We start from the raw sequence: 12,874 nt of genomic DNA, 5'->3' as shown, positions 1-12,874 counted from the left end.
CTTCTCATCAAAAAGTAATGAGAAGTGGCTGACCTTTGTTGTTTCTTAACATCAGAATGAGAATGACTGCATGAGTTGAGGAGCTTATAGAAAATGACTCAACAGGAATTCACTTCAAGGAACACAGGAAATTACCAGGCAAAAAAAAAAAGATACAAGAATAAAAAAACCCAAACTAAATGTGACAATGGAACTCCAAGGTGATGGGATCATAAACTCCAAACTGTGACTTTGTTTTTATTCAAAGACAGAAAAAAATACACGATTGGGAAAACATATATTTAGGTTTTTATTTTTGCTTGATATGAAAAGAAGATCAAAGCAATGTTATATTTCTGAAGTACAATAACCAGCAACCTTCCAGGAGAATATTCAAAGATACTGTTCAGTTTTTTAAAAAGGAGAAAAGTGGCAGAAAGTATAAATTATATGGCTGCTGAATTATTTTACATTTCATTAAATACATGAAGAGAAATATAAATAAAAATCAAAAAGACACCATGGATTAAATGTTATAACATTCTTTACATTAGTTTGCATGTTGCTTCTTTCTTTACAGTCTCCAGCATGTATATGCTGATGATATTCAAGTGTATTCATTCATAAAGCAGAACAAAGAAAACCAATGTAACATCTCTGGAAGATATTGTAGCCTGAATAATTTTTCTTATTGAATTGCTAACTTTACTCTTAATATTCTGAAACACCACCTTGGTTTGTTAGCTATTGTAAAATTTCTCACTTTTTTTGTCTGAACTGTTATCGCTTTGCCATTTTAGGGTGGAGGAAACTACAGGGATTTATTTGAAGCACATTTTTACTTTTCTTAAATATTAAAATGTGGTCAAGGCACACTGGCTACAATTTTGTACTGTGCATCTTATTATTTTATCTTAGTTTTTGTTCTTGTTTGTATATCATAATTAATTTGTCATGAAGTTTAGCTTGACTGTGTGAACTGATCCAGACTCCATATCAGTGGCTGTTGCTGTCATTTCTGTGAAGCCAAACTTTATTTCTAGATCGATCACACGGTCCATTCCAAGTGACGTGTCAGGAGACTCGACAACAAATGAGCCAATTTTTTCCACTTTTGGTTCATCCACATACATGGGATTTTCTTTCTTTGTTTGATAAAATACAAGACTCACTTGTGTTTGGTCGCTTTCTGAAGGACTAAAGGAGTACTTTCTGGTTTCATTCCAACCAACATCCTCATCAATTTCAACCAGTTTGTGAAAAAGGTCAGCACACAAGATGATCCCATCTTTGTTTGTGTATTTCTTGTCCTCCCTGTGCTGCGACTCATTAAAGGGCTCTGACAGATCTACTCCATAAGTATAGGCACTTTTTCTTGATGCCACTGCCCCTTGGTTTCTTCCAAACTCTACGGCTCCCTTTACAATGGCTTCTTGGGCCTAAAAGGACACAACACTTTGCAGTTGTCAATAAACTCATCAATAATGTACCTCCGTAGAATCTGACTTTCAGCAAAACCTCCCACTAGCAAAATGTATTTAATGCTTCGGGTTTTGGAAAAGATTTCTCTGAGACTCTTAGTGATGCTCCACAGACTCTTTTCAAAGAAAGATCTCAGTTTGTGTTTGGATATTTTGATTACTCCCTCATCATAAGATGCTCCTTGAACTCGATTAAAGTATTCTTCCATGTCCTGTTTGTTCTGTGCCATCATTCCTAGATTATATGGACAGGTTATTTCCATATCTTCCTCTTTTCTCTTGAATACTGTGAAGTCATACATAATTCTTCTAACCTCACTGGGATACTTTACTTCATACTCGTCCCAGATTTCAGGAGAGAATGTCTCTCTGAGGAACTCTTTAAATTTCCTGTCTACAGTTTGTCCTCCCATGTCGTTCCCACAGGCTTTGTGCAGCTCCTTCAGAAATCCTCCTTCAAGGATTTCATGAACGTGATGTCAATGGTTCCTCCTGAAACACATAAAATGGAAGTTTTCACATTAATAATCTCAAACTATATTCAAACGATTGCAAGAGTCTGCAACTTTTAGAGGAGTCTCTCTCTTAAATTCAATAGTCAAACTTCCTGGGGATTAGAGGAAAGTAAGAGGTGCAAAAGGACTTTTCATTCAATCATAAAAAAATGTCAATATTTTTGGTGAATGTTAAACTGTTTCCTCAGAAAACGTGACCCAAAGAACTATAATAAGCAAAGTAAGTGACACTTATTCTAACCACCAAAATGTTGAGTAACTGCTTTTCCAGAATACATTTCTACTGTCATAAATAATTATCCCGACTTTCTCTCCATTTATCCATCCATTATCTGAACACTCTTGTTCTTTCAGAGTTGAAATGGGAGCTGGTGCCTATTCCATCAGTCACAGTTTATCAGGGAAACAGAGACAGAATGATCAAACATGCACTCAGAGACACTTTAGAGAGACCAGTAAACCTAGCAGTCGTGCTTTTGGACTCTGGAGAGAATCTCCACATGCACATGGAGAACATGCAAACTCCATGTAGAAAGGTCCAGGTGACGGAGATTCAAACTGGTGATACAGTTGGTCACACTGTTACCTTGCAGAAATAAAATATTGGAATGCTGTGCATGCCACTTCAACCAGTTTATTTTTTTTTTTTTAAATCATTATATTTATTTAAAACAGCCACCAATGTCATACCTCCACAATCAACAACGATGTACTGAGTTCCTGGAGATTGGTCCAGTTTGCTTTCACCCCGGTTTTCTGCTATGAAACCCTCAGATGGTAGTTTCTTACAGTAAACTGAAGCTGCTTCTGGCTCCAGAGCAAACACCAGATTGTTTTGAGTTCCCTCTGTTACAATTCCTGCCTGAAAGCAATGAGAAAATTCATATTTTGAAACAGTAATAACAGTAATAATGTTACCACTGAGGTGTCTAACAGTCTCTGGGTTTTACCTGAGTTGCAGCTTCTCTCATGAACTGTTTAGCTGAATGATCCCAGATGGCAGGAACCGGACCCAGGTGAAGTCAGAGGCTGTGAAGGTGACTCCTTCAGTGTTTTGTTGGATCGTCTTCAGAGCGTCTTCTTTCAGGAACCTTAAAGCTTCTGCAAAAACCTTCAGCGCCTTCATTTCCCTTCCATTGGCTGCTTTGATTGTCAGATCTGTGGTGACTTTCTAGAGATATTTGATAATTATATTAGTTCAATTAATAGAAGCATAAAGAGACCATCGTTCTGAAGAGAAAACTCATGCACTGCCTGAATTTTATTTACATATTGTTTCAATATTTTAAAAGTATTGTAAGATATTAAAATGTAGTTTAATGGTTTGAATTAAATTTTAAAAATATATTTTGCAGGCATAACATTCTAATGATAATGTAAGATAGAAAATGTGTTACAGTGATTTATAATAGATTACAAAACTCAAATATATAATTGTTGATAATATTTATTACTCACTTTGTCGTAGAGCGACATCTTAAAGCAATCAAAGAAGAACATTGCTCTGCCATCTTTGCCTGATTGTTTTAAATAAGAGTTTTTAGCTTCATATCCAAAGCTGACAAATTGTTGATGTTCATCAAACAGGATGCAGGTTGGAGTCTTTGGGGTTTCTAGTCCAACTTCTTCACCCCAAAACTTCACATGTGGGTCTACTTCTTCTTCTCTGGATGTCAAACTGAAGGCATATCCACTGTATGTTGTTCCAAAGTCGATGCTTATAATGTAAGATTCCCCCATTGCTGGAAGAGATCCTGCAGGTTATGCAGAGGAAAAGAATCAGGAACTGAGAGGCAGGTGTTTCAGGTAGATATTTATATCTTCTCTTACTGGGCAGGACTGACAGAAAGTCCAACCCTTCAACAAAATGGCGTCTTGACTATTATGAATGTCATCTGTGACACATTCAGTTTGAACAAAACAAAACAGAGCAGCAGGAAAGTCATACAGCTGTAACTTCAGGTAAATGCATTAGTTCAAGCAGAGTAATAAAATTAAGTTGTTTTATAGACTAGGTGTAGTTTGTATTTAGACTAAAGGCATTTTTACTTTTCAATCCAATAAACAAGAGAGCTAAATTATATGCAAGTTATAAAGTGCTCAGAGGTCAGCACATTGCATAAGAGGAACTAAAGGTGATGTTAAACATGAATCCTCCAAAAATAGCATTAGTTTTGGTTATTTGGTTATTTATATTATTTAAATTGGCCAGATTTGATATCACAGCACCTTTGTTTATCACATATTACACATGTACACCTGGATAGCTGCAGAGGGACATCCACAACTACTTAAAGTACATTTGTGTTACTGAGCTCAGTGGTGTTCTTGAAACGAAAAATAAACACCACTAGCCATGTATGTTTGTGCTTGTGGAATAATAACTGGAGTAGTTATGTATGCACTTAGTCTACACTGTAAAATGTAATAGTATATCTTACTCTAAAAGAAAAGTGACCTTAACTCATTCCAGCTTACTCTGTTGACTATACTAACTTAAACTTAGCAAAGACAACTTTCTACTGAGGCAAGTAATCAAACTCATCAGCAGCAAGTAACCCGAACGTGGAGTTATGAGTGAGCAAGACGCATCTGCATAACCAGCAGAAAACTCGGCATCATTCGGCAGCTCTCTTTGAACGCACATGCGCAGTTGGCCACTGACGAGTGACGATGTGTTTGAAAGAAGCACCAAACTGTCAACAATATGGCGGTTGTAGCAGCTAAGTTTTGTCACGGTAAGTTCCACTGGTTTTTCGCGAAGTTATATTCATAATCTCGGCCGTATAATTCAGCTGTAAGTACAGGTTATGAGATTAACTTTATGTGTAATGATTTAGCGATGCCTGGAACTAACGTTAATCGAAAATATCATGTTTATTTAGTAGCAACAAGATGGAGCGGCAGAGAAAACAGCTGTCCGGGGTGCAAAACAAAAAAAGGAAAAGGGATAAGGATAAAGTTGTTGGCGGGATAAAAAAAAGCCTTTCAGTGTGGTTGAAAGTTAGTAGGCAAGCTAACGTGAGCTGGCCTACTAACTTTCAACCACACTGAAAGGCTTTTTTCTTTCTTCTTATCAAGTTCACTACAAGTGGTAGTCTTAATATTTAAAATCAACGTTGAAATATCTCTTGTCTCTTGTTAACTTACAGAATTAGTTTCAGTGTCCTGCTAGTGAAAATTAGTCATGAGCGTTCCAACATCTCTGTATGTTAAATATTAATGTGTCATACTTTTCTTTCAGATTCTGACAGGGTTCTGTTGCTTGTTGAGCAAAACCCTGGATTCAGAACTTTTCACAGAACTTGACAAATACACCCCTCACCTCTTTGAGATTTTCAAGAGCAAAGGGGGAAGTGTTGGCCAGAAACTTCAGATTTATCCGCGACAAGTCAGACCCTAGGTGAGTTTCTCAGATCCAAAGTCATTATTTTATTATCATGTTGGGAACAAAATAGACAACCCCACTGCCACAGGTGTTGCTTCTATTATTGTTAATCGATTCTTCTTTACCACAGGAGTGATGTGTGTTTGATATGAATTTTCAGAGTAAGGATATTACTGTGAAGCGAACAGCAGTGCTCTGTGGCCCTCCTGTGATCCATGGAGATGAGAACACAGACTTCAAGACATGCTTTGTAGGTCGTCTTTATTCCATTTTTATAATTTTTTATGTCCCACTTAATTCTGCTACTTATGTGACTTTGATAGCTTTAGTTTTAGTTACTGTTCTTTCACTCAGCCTGAATCAGTGCGACTTTACGTCTTACATGATGCATTGATGAAATATCCCCAATTAAAACACTTTTAGTGGTTCTCTGCTGTCTTTCAAAGGTTTCAGTTGCAGTTCTCTTGTGTCACACCATGTGAAACCCAAATGTCATCAAGAACAAAAAAGTGCAATGAATTTCACTAAGCTGATGAAGTGCAACATGTAAAAATGTTGTGAACTTTCCCTTCCAACATCATCAACATTTATTTATCACTGACACTCTTGGGAAATGCGCTCGCTGTACTGTCAGAAGGCTGATGATGAGTGGACTGCCATAGGTGGGACAGCTGTAAAGTGTTACGTTGATATGTAATTGTGGTGTTGCTTCTATTGTTGTTAGGACTGCGAAGACCCAGATGTGTCTCACACCCCCATTGGGATCCTGACCATCATTCCTGAGGACAGGCGGGCCTCCCCTGACTCCTTGCACCTTGAGTCTTCACGTACTGCCATCATTTTGGAAGGAAGTCTTGTCATGAATGACTGGAAATCTTCCACATGCCACGTGCTTGCTCTTTGGACTTATTTATGCTCTTTGGACTTATTTTTGCTCTTTGGACTTATTTATGCTCTGAATTTGGAGTACCCTCAACAACTGAAGTACACCTTTGAAGTGTGCTTCTCTCACTTGGACATAAATCTCTAAAGCCAAAAATACAATCACTCAAAAATCTTCTGGTGAAATGAGACTTAGAGACTTAGACTTGACTTTATTGATCCCTTGGGAAGACTCCCTCAGGAAATTATAGTGAATGTGATGTGACATTACGGATCAATGTTGATTAGGCCTGTCGCGATAAACGATAAGTCAATTAATCGCACGATAAATTAAAACTATCGACCTCATTTTAATTATCGGCCATATCGTTTCTTCATGCCTTTTTCTCTCACACTGACACTGAATGAAAAAAGGCTCAACTCCGGTGCTCTCCACTGACCCTCCCTTCCTTATTTCCTTAGTGTAATGCTCAGCGCGCACTGCACGATCTTATGTCGCCGATTGGCATAGTCCACAGGACCTTATTCCTAAATGAAGCTGGCTTGTCCAAATGTGCTTTTGTAGACCTCAAGCGACTCCGTTTGTGGCGTGCTTGCAGAAAAGGCTTCCGTCGCATCACTCTCCCATACAGCTTCTCTTTGTGCAAAGTGCGCTGAATTGTTGAACGATGCACAGTGACACCATCTGCAGCAAGATGATGCTGCAGGTCTTGGGAGGTGGTCTGTGGGTTGTCCTTCACAGTTCTCACCATTCTTCTTCTCTGCCTCTCTGATATTTTTCTTGGCCTGCCACTTCTGGGTTTAACATGTACTGTCCCTGTGGTCTTCCATTTCCTTACTATGTTCCTCACAGTGGAAACTGACAGTTTAAATCTCTGAGATAACTTTTTGTATCCTTCCCCTAAACAACTGTGTTGAACAATCTTTATTTTCAGATCATTTGAGAGTTGTTTTGATGTGCCCATGATGCCACTCTTCATAGGAGATCCAGACTGGAGAACAACTTGCAATCGGCCACCTTAAATACCTTTTCTCATGATTGGATACACCTGACTATGAAGTTCAAAGCTTAATGAGGTAATTTTGTGTTTCAATAAATCAGTGAAAAGTAGTTAGGAGTATTCAAATCAATTAAATGATAAGGGTACCCAAATTTTTGCACCTGTCAAATTTTGTTTTTATGCATATTGCCCATTTTCTATTAGTACAATAAACCTCATTTCAGTACTGAAATATATCTGTGTGCATCAGTTATTAGATATATCAAACTGAGATAGCTGTTGCAAACACCCAAATATTTAGAAATAAAAATAATAAAGATTAATGGGGGTGCCCAAACTTTTTCATATGACTGTACTATACAGACTTCATAATCTGCACTCTTTTGGTTGAATGCAGTATTTATTTCCACTTTGGGTTCATGTTGTTTAGTACATTTATTGTTAATGGAGACTAAGAATCTATTTTATTTTTGGTTTTATTTATTTTGTGTATCAGTCCCAGTTTTAAGTGTCTCTTGAAAGTAAAGTGTATCTATCTTTGGCAGGAAATTACATGTATTATTTATCGCCCTGCAAAATATGTTATCGTGACAGGCCTAATGTACAGTTAGGGCCAGAAATATTTGGACAGTGACACAGGTTTTGTTATTTTAGCTGTTGACAAAAATATGTTCAGAAATACAATTTATATATAGTATGGGCTGAAAGTGCACACTCCCAGCTGCAATATGAGAGTTTCCACATCCAAATCGGAGAAAGGGTTCAGGAATCATAGCTCTGTAATGCAGAGCCTCCTCTTTTTCAAGGGACCAAAAGTAATTGGACAATGGACTCCAAAGGCTGCAAGTAACTCAAAAGGCCTTTCCCTCGTTAACCTGTAATCAAGTAAGTAGTTAAAAGGTCTGGGGTTGTTTCCAGGTGTGTGGTTTTGCATTTGGAAGCTGTTGCTGTGACCAGACAACATGCGGTCAAAGGAGCTCTCAATTGAGGTGAAGCAGAACATCCTGAGGCTGAAAAAAGGAAAAAATCCATCAGAGAGATAGCAGACATGCTTGGAGTAGCAAAATCAACAGTCTGGTACATTCTGAGGAAAAAGGAATTGACTGGTGAGCTTGGGAACTCAAAAGGCCTGGGCGTCCACGGACAACAGTGGTGGATGATCGCCGCATACTTTCTTTGGTGAAGAAGAACCCATTCACAACATCAACTGAGGTCCAGAACACTCTCAGAGAAGTAGGTGTATCTGTCTCTAAGTCAACAGTAAAGAGAAGACTCCATGAAAGCAAATACAAAGGGTTCACATGTAGATGCAAACCATTCATCAATTCCAAAAATAGACAGGCCAGAGTTAAATTTGCCCAAAAACACCTCAAGAAGCCAGCCCAGTTCTGGAAAAGTATTCTATGGACAGATGAGACAAAGATCAACCTGTACCAGAATGATGGGAAGAAAAAAGTTTGGAGAAGAAAGGGAACGGCACATGATCCAAGGCACACCACATCCTCTGTAAAACATGGTGGAGGCAACGTGATGGCATGGGCATGCATGGCTTTCAATGGCACTGGGTCACTTGTGTTTATTGATGACATAACAGCAGACAAGAGTAGCCGGATGAATTCTGAAGTGTACCGGGATATACTGTCAGCCCAGATTCAGCCAAATGCTGCAAAGTTGATCGGACGGCGCTTCACAGTACAGATGGATAATGACCCCAAGCATACAGCCAAAGCTAACCAGGAGTTCATGAGAGCAAAAAGGTGGAATATTCTGCAATGGCCAAGTCAATCACCAGATCTTAACCCAATTGAGCATGCATTTCACTTGCTCAAATCCAGACTTCAGACGGAAAGACCCACTAACAAGCAAGACCTGAAGGCTGCGGCTGTAAAGGCCTGGCAAAGCATTAAGAAGGAGGAAACCCAGCGTTTGGTGATGTCCATGGGTTCCAGACTTAAGGCAGTGATTGCCTCCAAAGGATTCGCAACAAATATTGAGAAAAAACTTTTTTGTTTGGGTTATGTTTATATGTCCAATTACTTTTGAGCTCCTAAAATGTGGAGTGTTGTAAACAAATGTGTACAATTCCTACATTTTCTATCACATTTTTGTTCAACCCTTTAAATTAAACGTTACAATCTGCACTTGAATTCTGTAGAGGTTTCATTTCAAATCCAATGCGGTGGGCATGCAGAGCAACTCAAATATTGTGTTACTGTCCAAATATTTCTGGCCCTAACTGTAGATACCTTTACCCTTATTGGGAAAGTGATTTCTCTTTCTTGTTGGATTCTTTTTTGTTGGAGGGAGCCTCATTGCACTTGCAGACTACTAAATTGTTTTATGCTAATGAGGAGAAACATTACTTCACTATTCATTTTATTGATGTCATAATAAATGTTAGGCTCTATTATTGAGAATTGAGTTTTTGTTTCACACCAGTCAACAAAGACATTTAAGCAAGGATTCTCAAAGTTTTAAAGACTGAGGGCCATTTGAAGGATTCAATATTAGACTAAAGGCTGCCTTAGAACAAAAGTCATGTCATTTTTTTTTCTGAAAAAATCTATGGAAAACTTTGTTTCCAGGTTAGTGTGTCTGTAACCACACTTGAGAACCCTCTATTTAAGATAAACTTGTTTAATTATTAAACATTTTTTTTCCATTCAAACTGTTGTCTGCTGGCTCTTTGTTTCAATAACTTAACACTTTTGGTTCTTCTTATTTGAATAAATCAAGGCAATCGGTTTCCTGATATTTTGCAAATAATGTGAATGCTTAAACGTGTAAGCATAACTTATTTTTATGAGTACTGCTTAATTGACATAACTCACAAATTGAAGTAGTCATAATTGACATTTTATAGTCAACCTTACTAATGATTTTGAGTTAACGGCACTCAGGTTTACTGCCATTATCTGAGTGATCTAAACAGTTTTTTATAGCTATAACACCTTAAAATGAATTAGCTACTTGGAGAGTTTGAGGCAATTGGTTTCCTAACTTTTTTTAAGTATAGTGAACTTATTTGAGTGTCCTAATAAAGCACCACATGAGTCTGATGTCATTTCATTTATTACTTTAGAACAAACAAGAAATATTTGTCACCCTCCCAAATGTTACTGTGCCTCAACAAACAGTGAGGTTCTTCCTCCCACATTCCATCGATGCTTTCTTTAAATTTTCCTTAGGTGTGCGTGTGTGTGTGTGTGCATGATTGTTTGTCCTGCGTTGCTCTGTGATGGACTGGCGACCTGTCCAGGATGAAGCCATCTCTCAGGTCCATCCTGCAGTGATCATCTGCACCCTCTGTTGACAGCCTGGAAAATCCAAGAGACATCACCATCCATACAAGAATACCACAGGTCGTTGCAGTTCTATGTGCATTCAATGTGCTGCCTTTGTGTATAACAAGTGCTCTAAAAGTAAAGCACTTATAGAGCTTTCCTTAGAGCTTTTCTAAGCTTAAGTTGTATTAGCTTATAAAACTTTTATAAGCTTTATTTATAAAAGCTTAAAGACCTTAGAATTTCTTAGAATTTCCTTATATTTTACTGCATCCATTTTACCTTCTACCTTTGCAAACCTTCCAGTAAAAGCAATAAAAAGGTAAGACGTCCACTTTTTAGGCAATGTATTTTATTCATAGAAAGTATCAGACAATGAGAGCAAAATAAATTATTCAGCATCCATCTATGATTGACAAAACAACAAAAAAAATACTAGATGTTTAATCATGAAAATATAGATACAAACCATTGTGAAACCTTTCAAATAAAATAACCATGTTTATTAGTAGCTGATGTTATCCATGGTGTAAGCTGCTTACAGTTCACTGTAAGCAGCTTATAATGTAGTTACAGTAAACTGTAACTACATTATACAACTGTAGTTACAGTTTACTGTAAGCAGCTTACAGTAAACTGAAGCTGCTTCTGGCTCCAGAGCAAACACCAGACTGTTTTCAGTTCCCTCTGTCACAATTCCTGCCTGAAAGCAATGAGAAAATTCATATTTTGAAACAGTAATAACAGTAATAATGTTACCACTGAGGTGTCTAACAGTTTGTGGGTTTTACCTGAGTTGCAGCTTCTCTCATGAACTGTTTGGCTGAATGATCCCAGATGGCAGGAACCGTCAGGACCCAGGTGAAGTCAGAGGCTGTGAACGAAGTTCCTTCAATGTTTTGTTGAATCGTCTTCAAAGCGTCTTCTTTCAGGAATCTTAAAGCTTCTGCAAAAACCTTCAGAGCCTTCATTTCCCTCCCATTGGCTGCTTTGATTGTCAGATCTCTGGTGACTTTTTAGAGATATTTGATAATTATATTAGTTCAATTAATAGAAGCATAAAGAGATCATTATTCTGAAGAGAAAACCCATGCACTGCCTGAACTTTGTAGTAGAAACATTTTGTTGTAATATCGTACAAAAAACTGTAAGATATTATAATGTAGTTTAATAGTTAGTTCAAAAATCATTAAAAAAACTCACAAAACAACTGAAAAGAAATTCAGATATAAATCCACTGTCAGAATTGTGTTTTTGTTTGTTACCTTAAAATGCTGTTTGACAGTTATATCAGTTCAGTCAACTTGTGTTGACTGAACTGATTAATTAAATATTAATTAAATATGTTGTCTCATGGATGGTATCATAATTAATTCTTAGATCATTCAGATATTAAAACCAGAATATTGTTGCAAACATAATATTCCAATAACATCAGCAGTGTAAGAATAAAAATTTACTTTAAAGTTTCAACAGGTGACTTTTAAAAAATATATATCTTCTTCAAGTATCTGTTAAAATTCTCACTATCTTGTGACAGTATGTTATGAAACAGTTCTGTGAAAAGATTAATCACCTCCACATCCTTCCCTGAGCTTTTATTATCATTTGAAGAAATGAACCACTCCTGATCAAAAATCAGTCAGAGTCAAGGGGAGGGTCTTAGTGCTGTCAATCAATCATGCTAACTAGCCTGGTACTCACAACAGGCTCTGATGTCAGGAGGAAACTGCAGCTTAAATAGAGGGCATTGACAGCATCAACACTGATTGGTTTTCTAACTAGCACTGGGAAAAGGCAGAGGAGATCAATTTCTTTACTGTTTCACTATATGTCATGGTGTCAACACACATGCAAAAAAGAATATATTTTTTATTAAAGTGACATACTGCAGTAATAATGCTGAGCTCTTTATATTAGACTAAGTAGCTCAAATATATTGTTGATAAATATTTATTACTCACTTTGCCATAGAGTGACATCTTAAAACAATCAAAGAAGAGTTTTGCTCTGGATTCTTTGCCTGAGTTATTTAAATAAGTCTGTTTGGCTTCATATCCAAAGCTGACAAATTGTTGATCTTCATCAAACAGGATGCAGGTTGGAGTCTTTGGGGTTTCTAGTCCAACTTCTTCACCCCAAAACTTCACATGTGGGTCAACTTCTTTCTCTCTGGGTGTCAAACTGAAGGCATATCCACTGTATGTTGTTCCAAAGTCGATGCTTATGATGTAAGATTCCTCCATTGCTGGAAGAGATCCTGCAGGCTGTGCAGAGGAAAAGAATCAGAAACTGAGAGGCAGGTGTTTCAGGTAGATATTTATATGTACACTTTTATTGGGCA

General features: G+C 37.4%; 1 pseudogene; it reads right to left on the bottom strand.

Annotated features, from left to right (window-relative positions):
- Positions 1-290: 290 nt before the first annotated feature.
- LOC129374466 (heat shock 70 kDa protein 12A-like) lies at positions 291-12,776 on the bottom strand (annotated as a pseudogene).
- Positions 12,777-12,874: the final 98 nt, after the last annotated feature.

The sequence above is a fragment of the Poeciliopsis prolifica genome, unplaced genomic scaffold (genome assembly GCF_027474105.1).
Source record: "Poeciliopsis prolifica strain line A6 unplaced genomic scaffold, Auburn_PproV2 SCAFFOLD036, whole genome shotgun sequence".
Classification (NCBI taxonomy): domain Eukaryota; kingdom Metazoa; phylum Chordata; class Actinopteri; order Cyprinodontiformes; family Poeciliidae; genus Poeciliopsis; species Poeciliopsis prolifica.
This window is presented reverse-complemented; position numbering and strand designations above follow the sequence as displayed.